Raw genomic sequence first — 10,304 nt, forward strand, 5'->3', positions numbered from 1 at the left:
GACCTTCAGAAGTGCCTGTGTGAATCCAACACAGGATCTTTTTTCCCACTGCCATGCTTGTTATCACCTGATAACCATTAGGCACTGAAAGTCAACAAACATTTAAAATCAAAATCCAGCAGAATCAATCACAGAACCATGGAATATCAGGCTGGAAGAGAACCTCAAGGATCATCTGGTCCAACATTTCTTGGCAAAAGCATGGTATAGACAAGATGGCCCAGCAACCTGTTCAGCTGAATCTCATAAGTGTCCCACATTGAGGAATCTCCCACTTCTCTGGGGAGATTCTTCTCATTGTGAAAAATGAGTGGCTGTTTCTTATTCTGAAAATTTTCCCTCTCATTTTCAATTGGAATCTCTCCAAGAGTAACTTGTACCCATTACCCCTCCTCTTTTCCTTGTGACTCTTTGTAAAAAGGAACTCTCCTTCTTCTCACTAGCGACACTTTAAATACTGGAACATGATGATAAGGTCCTCCAAAGCCTCCTTGTCTCAAGTCTGAACTAACTCTTTTGTCTCAGCCTTTCCTTATGTAGCAGATTGCCCAGTCCTTTGATCATCTTTGTGGTCCTTCTCTGGGCCCTGTCTAGCATGTCCACATCTTTTTTTTGTATAGCACGTACCAAAACTGAACACAGTATTCCAGGTGTGGCCTGACTAGGACTGAGTTGAGTAAAAAAAAGTAAAAGGAGCTTCTGTACAGAAAACTAAATGAAAATCTGTCACTTGGGGACAGCTTATGAGCCTGGGATAGTTCTCAGGAGCCCCAGCTTTATAAATCAGTGTCTGGCTTCCAGTCAGTAATTCCCAAATACTGGATTATCACATCACAATCTGACGTTATGTCTGGTTGTTTAATATTTATTAATGGTTTCCTGTTAAAAATTATCAATGAATAATTTAACATATATTAATGAAAATGTAAAAATACTCTTGGTTTATTTTGATGGGTTAGTAACCTGAGTAAGAAAGTGCTACTGAGTGGAAGTTGCCTAACTAATGCAGTAATTCATATCAGATCAGTGTATTTTATTTATCTGACTGTATTTTTATCAGTCATTTTTTTATCTGTATTACAGCAGCACCTGGAGACTCTAGATATGGGGCTCATTGTGCTCCAGTCTGTAAGACCATAATAAAAAAATAAGCCTAGACTACAGAAATATTCCATCCATGTGCAAAGAAAGAAAGTGGAAGGATACTCGTGCTCATAAATAAAATGGTAAGTAGGTTATAGTCCTACAGCACCTGCAGCCTTGCCCCTATAGACTCTTCTATTATAGCAATTAAGCATGTGCTGTAAAACAGGTAGTGCAACATTATCTTGTTTCCAGTTAATATGGGTGTTTGCTAAGCTACCCCGTATCTAACTTATTTGCTTTTCTCTAATGACCCAGTCTTTGCCAGGCCCACAGACCTTCCAAGCTATATTTAGCCCATATCTAGAAGCAGCTCCCACCTGCTTGTATTGAACACCTAGCTTCAATCTTGCACTTGATGCAGAACATGAACTCCCTCTAAACTCTTATTATAAAATTCAAGATTTTAGGCATACCCTAGGCCAATCCAGCTATGAAGGTACAGAGTGAGCCAACCACTCACTTTAACCTCAGCCCGAGGCCAGGCTATTGATGCTGATTAATGAGTGTACTGCTACCAGACTGTGGTGGAAACTGGGTGTACTCTGAATGGGAGAAACTGGCTGGAGATAACTGCTGTGCATGATTTTTAGCCTGTTCTGAGATTATTATGGCTAGTTGTTTAGATCTATGGCCACTTTTTTTAGAGTTTTGTTAAAAGCAGGATTGGACCTGCATTTTAGAAAGGTTAGTGTATAGTGTGTCATGAGAGACTTATTTCCTGTCCTAGATTTGCTAGATGCCCAGTCATGCAGATGGAGGACCAGTGGGATTTTTAAAACACATTTTCTAATTCCTAATGAGCCCTGACTGCTTAAATGCATGGGAAAATACCATGGGCCACCTTGAGCCATATGATTGCACCTAAATTCACAATAAGCTTTGTGGATTTAGGATCCACACTACAAACTCTCACACAGAGACTGGTGGTCAGCTCAGAAGATTTAAGACTTCTTTCTTTATCTCATTTTCCCATGCACTGGATAGAAGGTCCTGGGCTGCAGGCTGCCAAGTCTGTCAGTGTCTCTGCCTTAGAGGTGTGAGTCTCAAGGTGTCCAAGTTCTGTGGAAATGCATCTGGAGTCATTCCACCTTTGAAGGAGTAGAACTGATGGGAGCAGGAGAGTCGTGAGGTGGCCTTGCAGATGGAGTGGACAGTGACTAACACTGAACACAGCCATGAGAGCCTTTCCACAGCAGCTTTCCTGGTAAGATGAAAATTGGCTGCCTCTCCCAGAGGTACAAGAGTGTGAAATGTTCTTTGTCAAATAAATATGTTAGTATTAATTAAGAATGAGGGTTTAGGAGACTCTGTGCTGAGTAAGTGACTGGCTCTTCAGTAGAGCTTTCTTATTTCTTATTCCACAAGTTCCTGTGTTCTATTTTCTTAGAGTCATATAAAGGTTTGGGATGGAAGGGACCTTAAAGATCATCTTGTTCCAATGCCCCTGCCCTGGGCAGAGACACCTTCCACTAGACAGGGTTACTCAAAGATCCATCCACTCTGGCCTTGAACGCTTCTAGGGATAGTGCATCCACCACTTCTCTGGGCAACCTGTTCCAGTTTCTCATCACCCTCACAATAAAAAATTTCTTCCCGTTTTTAAGCCTCTATCCTTTGAAAAGCATCTTTTTACTTTCTGTTCTTGTTTTGCTTTCTTTTATATGGAAGAAAAGAAGGACTGCAATTTGATGTTATTCTGCATTTATGATCCAAACTATTCTGCCAGGGATGATCTTCTTTACTATACCCGTTCATTCACTTTGCTGTGTTTCTGATGATTACTCTGGTTCAGCTATCATCCCACTAAAGTTGGCCGAAAATACTGTCTTTCCACACACCCTTCAAGAAATCCTCTTCCATCAGTAGTGACACAGATTCTATTTTTTAAACAATTGCTCCAGTACTTGTTCCAGTGCATTATAAAACTTGAAGGTGGATTCTAATTAAGTCATCTGAACCAGGAAATAAATTTTATTAAATGAAAATTAATAGTCCAAAGGTTTGGACACTTTTTGGTATGGTCAGCTTTTTCTAAGGAGGAAGAGTTAAAGTTAAATAATCAAATCAATCAGAAATGCTGACTTGCTTTTAATGCATTCATCTGAAACATTTAAACTTTGACATCAGCTGTTTGCTGCTTTCAGATCAACAATCAGAAATGGCAGAAAATTATTGACTTTTGACGTGAAGCTTTTTGTTGCTACACCAGAACCTTAACTTAAATCTGCTTTTAAAAGAGGAAATGCATTTAGAACTGCTTAAAACCACGACTTAAAGTGGCTACCTTATCTTTCTTAGCCGGCAGTACATTTTACGTTTCTCCAGCGGTGAACGAACGGTGGTACGCGGGTCCACCACAGCTCGGCACACGTCAGTGTCTGTGCTTCAGTGCTCATCGTGACTGTCACAATAGCCTGAGAGGATTAAAATATATTTCCTGTACCGTGAGTCAGACCTGGGTATTAATAATAGGCTGCATTTAAGTCGGAAAAAAAAGTTTTTCGTTTAATTTATCAGTTCTGTTTTACCAGCTTCTTTAAAAAAAACCAACCAAACAACAAACCCTACCTACCCTCCTGAAAATCACCTGCAGCAAAAAAGAGGTTCAGCCTAATGTTCAGTCAAGGAGATGGACTGTGACAGTGTGCTGATATATTTAAGTTTTCTAAAGCATGTTTCTTTCTGTTACTCCAAACTCTCAGTTAATGTTGCTTCTCTCCATGCCACCCTCCTTCTTTCTGTTAACACTCTTTTCATCCTTTATATCATCTCACAGAGAATCAACCCCAAACTTCAAAGTTTTCAAAGGGGTATTGGCTGTCCCCAGGCCAACTTGCACAGAGAAATCTCTGCTACCCTACAGCACAACAACCAAACATGCAAAAATACAAGCCTTCCTCTCGAAATGTACCTGAGGGTCTACAGGTATATTTCTGCTTTAAAATGTAGTTAAGGTACCTTAGATTGATGTTTCTCATTTCTTCACCAGCTGGATAGCTATTATCCAAGCAACTCTGGCTCACGGGCATTGATTGCATTTACCCAGTGCTCTGCCTTCCCTGTTCACAGTCACATGGCTGCCAACAAAGAAACTAGGTTTTATATGGAAAATGTGTATTTTTATGGCACTTTTTTACCTCTTTTAATGTAACTTAGAAGTAGGAAGCATTGATTTTGCCAGCCATGCAAGTTTCTATGCTAAAACCATGTTCTTTTAAACCTGAAGTACCTTACTCCACATACAGTGCAATAGGGTGAGCTTTTCTGTGGGACTGTGACCCCTTCCAAGCTGTACCTCTCCTTTGAGAGCTCTGCTCAGACATCTCCAGCAGAATGACAATTTCCATTAGGGGATCTAATTAGATAATGTGGGGCAAAGCTATATCAAGTAGAAAATCTGTCATTTGGAAATATCAGAAATTAGTTAATTGACAGGATTTTTTTTAAAGTAGTTGTAGAAGATTTTAGCAAAAATCTTGGGTGAATGGAGATCTGTGTGGTGTATCAAAGAGCAATTAGGAACCTGTGTTTTCCTCTTTATGGGGAGAAGTGACTCATAAGGTGAATACTGAATTGTGATGGTTGCCAGACATAACAATCAGCTCACTGTTTTACTGGATAAGGTGACCACCTTACTGTCTTAGCAAGACTTTGCCTTATTCTTCCCGTGGGAATTGCACATTTCAGGCAGCTGGCGCTGGAAAGGTACGGGGATAACTGATTAGTGCAGGTTGCTAGCAAGACTTTGAAATTCAGAATGAAGACTGTGGTGGGGGCTGGCAAAGGTCCTCTGAGCTTTAATACCATGCATGTCTGCCCAGCAGCTGTGCTGGCCATGGAAACCTTTTGAGCAAAACCCCACTGGTGCTTAGGGAAAGGTAAAAAATTATGCTAAGAAACCATTATGTCCCACGATTTTTGAGGAACACACATCTTTTTGGCTGTGTAAGCTCAAAAAGGAAACATATCATTGAAAGAGTCAGGAAATACCAAAGATGAAATCAGACTAAACATGAACTCTGGAGTGAGTCCAGAGGAGGTGTAATGGGTTTGCCTGGCCAGGTTTTGGTAGCGCGGAGGGCTGTGAGAAACTCCTAGAAGCTTACTCTGTGTCCAGCAGAGCCAATGCCAGCTGGCTCCAGAACGGACACACTGCTGGCCAAGGTCGGCCAGAAATGGTAGTAATGCCTCTGCAATAACATATTTAAGAAGGAAAAAGAAGTTACTGAGCAGACGTAATTGCAGCCAAAGAAGAGTGGAGTGAGAATATGTGAGAGGAACAACTCTGCATACCCCCAGGTCAATGGAGAAGAAGGGGGAGGAGGTGCTCAGGCCCCAGAGCTGAGATTCCCCTGCAGCCTGAGGTGAAAACAGGCTTCACAGCCTGAGGTGAAGCAGGCTATCTCCCTGCAGCCCATGGAGGATCATGGGGATGAAGAGATCCACCTGCAGACCATGCAGGAAACCCATGCCAGAGCAGGTGGATGCCCAAAAGAGGGCTGTGAGCCTGTGGGAAACCCATACTGTAGCAGAGTCCTGTCAGGAACCTGCAGACCTGTGAAGAGAGGAGACCATGTTGGCATACGTGTCCTGGTAGGACTTGTGGCAGAGCTATGCTGGAGAATACTGCGCCCAAAGGACTGCACCCCGTGGAGGAGTGATCCATGTTGCAACAGTTCACGGAGAGATGTTGCCCGTGGGTTGAACTCATGTTGGAGAAGTTCATGGAGGACTGTCTGCCATGGGAGGGACCCAGCTTTGGAGCAGGGGAAGGACTCTTCTCCCTGAGCAGCGGTAGGAACAATGTGTGATGAACTGATCATAACCCCCATTGCCCGTCTCCCTGCACCACAGCGAGGGAGGAGGTAGAGCTTGAGAAGGAGGGGGTGGGAGAGGATGGTGTTTTTAAGATTTGTTTTACTTCTCATTATCCTGCTATGATTTTGCTAGTAACAAATTCAATTATTATCCTCAACTTGAGTCTGGTTTGCCCATGACAGTATTTAGTGAGTGATCTCTCACAGACCTTATCCCGTCTCATGAACCTTTGTTGTCTTTTCTCTCCACTTTCCAGCTGAGAAGGGGTTTTGGTGGGTGTCTGGCATCCAGTCAGGGTAAACCTAATAGAGGAGGCCATGAGGATGATCAGAGGGCTGGAGCACCTCACCTGTGAGGACAGATTGAGAGAGTTAGGGTTGTTCAGCCTGGAGAAGAGAAGGCTCCTGGGACATCTTGTAGCACCTTCCACAACCTAAAGAGGGCCTGCATGAGAGCTGGAAAGGGACTTTTTACAAGAACATCTTGGGGTAGGAGAAGAGGTAACGGCTTTACACTGAAAGAGAGTAGGTTTAAATTAGATATTAGAAATTCTTCACTGTGAAGCTGGTGAGATGCTAGAACAGGTTGCCCAGAGAAGTTGAGGATACTCCATCTCTTGAAGTGTTCAAGGCCAGACCGGATGGATCTTTGAGCAACCTGGTATAGTGGGAAGTGTCTTTGCCCATGATAGGGGGTTTAAAACTAGATGATCTTCAAAGTCTCCTCCAATCCAATCCAATCCACTGTATGATTCTATTAAACAAGGGGATGATGCAACATTTCCTGGAGTGGGAATTGCTTGCAGGCAGACCACAGTCCTGCGGCTCACTTGCCAGGGAACTGTCAAAGCCAATACGGCTCCCAGCTCAGCAGTGAAATGGTGAAAGGCAGCCTAGCAGGGAGCTGAAAGTAAATTTTACACAACTTCAGGATGGATATAACAGATGAAGCCCATCAGTGCCGGTTCAGCTGGCACAGCACCACTACTCGGCGCTGCACTGGGCAGCCCCAGGTGATCCTCAGGGGAAACACTTCCCCCTTTCTGGGTACAGTGCGGTGAATCTATTGCCACTGAGATAATTAGATCTAGTAGACTTCACACTTGTAGGATTTTTGCAAATCCCCCCGTTACCTCCTATCTGCCTGTAAAAACCAGTCAGTTTGCAAACATGAATATTTTTGGTGGTGATATTACTGTAAGTGATGTTAACAGGATCTGGATGTTACACCTCGCTGCCCAGTGAGTGGATGGCATATTTTGGCAGATTTACTCACTTCGTTTATGCCCCTTAATGAAGGGAATGTGATCAGACCTTTTTCTGTACTGTTTAGAGAAAAGCTCGAAGGGAAATACTTGTAGAGTGCAATGACCTATTAAGTTGCCTGATTTGTGGCTGCAGCTGTTTCCTTTGTGTGAGCACTGGCAGGACTGGTGATTCACGGACAGGAAAAGATCACTCTTGCATTTGGTTTACTGCAAGTTGCTCTTTTGTACCCTCCTCACTTCCCATGGCACTGGCAGATTTGGGGCACTCAACCAGAGCATCTCAGTGCTGCAGGAGGAGGCACAGTCATCCTTGGGTTTTGAAGAACTGTTTTGATTCTGCAAAGAACCCATCAGTGTTGGGAAAAAAAGCAGCAAGATGCTATGTTTCTACTAATCAGGTTAAGCCAAGAGGCCAGAAACATGACTCTTTAAGGAATATCAATCAAGTTCCTGTGCTTTTAAATAGGAATTTGGAAATCTACTACCAGAAGGGCATGGTGGGCATCAGCCTCTACAGCCTGAGCATCACTGTTTATGCATGGTTCCCACAGAGGTGAAAGCAGGGTGCGGGTGGGAGGCACTGATCAAACCGAGGCAGAATTTGGCTCTGAGCACCAGACTGATACTTGCCCACCTCTGATATGCTTTTTTATGCAAAACAATGAACATCATGTACTCAGCACTGTCATTGCTGGAAGTGCTGTGTAAATCATGGGGCTGTACACTCACGTACTGAATGGTAGGGCACGTAGGTGACTTCCAAGGACATTGGTAGAATGGCAATCTTTAGACAGTTTCTGGAACAAAACCTAAAACCTGCTAAAGTACTTCAGGCAAATTATAACACCCACCTTACATTTTAATGCCACCTTAAGCTGTGTTCTGCATCAGTCAGCTGTGGGAGGAGATGACATAAACAGACAATTAATGTTTCTTTTCACTTGCCAGTTAAGATTGAAAAATGTGGTCACTGAGCTGTCTTTTTCTGACATTTTCTTAACAGCTTTACACTTTTCAGAGAAGTTTCTGTCAGTCCCTGTGCTAGAGCTGTGCCACAAGCAAGTGGGAAGCCCCTCCACTTCACCAGGTGGACTATCAGCATTCATGAGCACCACAGGTATTTCCGCTGCCCACAAAACTGCCTGTTTCTTGTCTGAGGCCACATGTTTCACCAGGTGTGGCGAGATAAGGGTTTCAGAGGGGTGGAGAGGGGTTCGCTCTTCCCTAGTTGGCCCCAGACAGGGTTCTTTTGGGGCAGCCCCGCACTCAGGTTCACCCAGAGCTGGACAGGGACAGGCGAAGACCTCTTTAGTGTCAGAAAGCTGTGATGGCTGGTAGTTGCACCATTTTGACATGCCCTTTTTGTCTATTTACGCTGTGTTTGTACTTGAAGTATTTTGTAAGTACAAATAACAATCTCTGATTGAATACTTGAGTACACAGTGGTTTTTTGGACAAACCCCACCTTCTCTGTGGTGCCCATCACATCACGGACTCGGCTATCTGTAAACTTTGGGTTGTCTCCTCTTCACCACTGTATGTCAGGCACCTAGTAGTGAGTTACACCAGCAATTTTAGCTCGAGTAAAATTCTTTAAAACAGTTTTGTGTTCCACAGCTGTAATCTGCACTGTCAGCAGTGACTCTGTGGGTACTGACAAGCTGAGCTCAAGATATGCTGTCTTACAGGAGGTGGGTGCTGGGGAGAAAAAGATCTGTCTTTCATAAATGTATTTGGATAATTGCATTTACCCAAATCACCTTCATCTCCTTTCCCACTCCTTTCTGAAGAAGAGAGTGTTAAAAAAAGGAAGTCTAATATTTTATCATTATTGGGATAACCAGATTCCTGACTTTTCAATTCAGATATTTTTTTATAATGTCATGCATATTGAGTGTGATTGAATTTCTGCCAGAATTTTATTAGATAATTGGCACAGCATTTCTCCTACCAGTGAGCCACTGAGGGGAAAATGCTGCAAAGGATGATAAAAATAGGAAGATGGAAGATACAAATAGGAAGAAAAGAAAACTGAAGAAGCAAACTAAAAGGCATTTTTTTCTTTAAATAAAATGAGTGTGAATCACAGCCTAATGTCAGCTTTACAGCTCAGTTTCACTCAGTTAAACAAGCCTCCATGTGTGATTTGGGTCTGATTTAGTTACCCTGCTGCAGTCTTCTCTGTAGACAGTCTCTGTTTTATTTAAGGCACTCTTAGTCCCAATCATGAATATCTGACTTAAACCTAAATCGGCACAATTTCAATCAAATCTGTTCACAAATCACTAATTATGTTTACTGAAATCTGGTGTGTGCTGATAGCACGGTCAAGAAACTCTGTCTCTCTATAAAACGGCTTCTCCAGTGTCTTTGATGGACTGGGGCAAGCTGCCTCCCACAGTTATGCTGTCTAAGCCGATCTCGTGGTAAGGGAGGGACAGATGATCACGCTGCAGTGAGGTAAAGCCGGGTGTGGACTCACAGCCTTTCAGACCCCCTGCAGCAATGGCCAGGCTTCGATTTTGTGCCTGTGGCCCATGGGAAATGCACGGCAGCCTCCCCAGCTACCTTGTGTGGGTCTGAACATGCCCAAAGGTGGTTACCAGGGATCCACTGATGTTCTTAGCGTGCAGCAATTGATCAGCTGCCTATAACCAAAGTCACTCCTTTCTCACTAGAACAAAGGCACTCTGGAAGGATTTGTTCTCGTTAACTTGTATGAATTTTCCACACGCAAAAAAATCCCAGACAACAAACAAACAACCCCCAAAAAACAAACAAACAAGCAACAACAACAAAACCAAATAAACAAAAAACCAACAACAACAACAAAGCAAAACAGAGAGGTGTTTGCAGCATCTGGGGTTGTCACAGGTGCAGTAGGGTTAGCAGCCAACTACTCCCATTCCCTTCTTCAGGTGCAAGAGAGGAGGCTTTGTCTGGCAGCAGAAAACAATGAGAGAAATATTCAGGAGTTTTGGAGGAAGACTAGAAGAAGTGGTCCACCTTCAGCAGCTCTGCACTTCACAAATCTTTCTCCCCTTCCCTTCCCTTCCCTTCCCTTCCCTTCCCT

This window comes from Empidonax traillii, unplaced genomic scaffold (genome assembly GCF_003031625.1).
Source record: "Empidonax traillii isolate 1590-97213 ecotype Southwest subspecies unplaced genomic scaffold, ASM303162v1 scaffold17:size2698205, whole genome shotgun sequence".
NCBI lineage: Eukaryota > Metazoa > Chordata > Aves > Passeriformes > Tyrannidae > Empidonax > Empidonax traillii.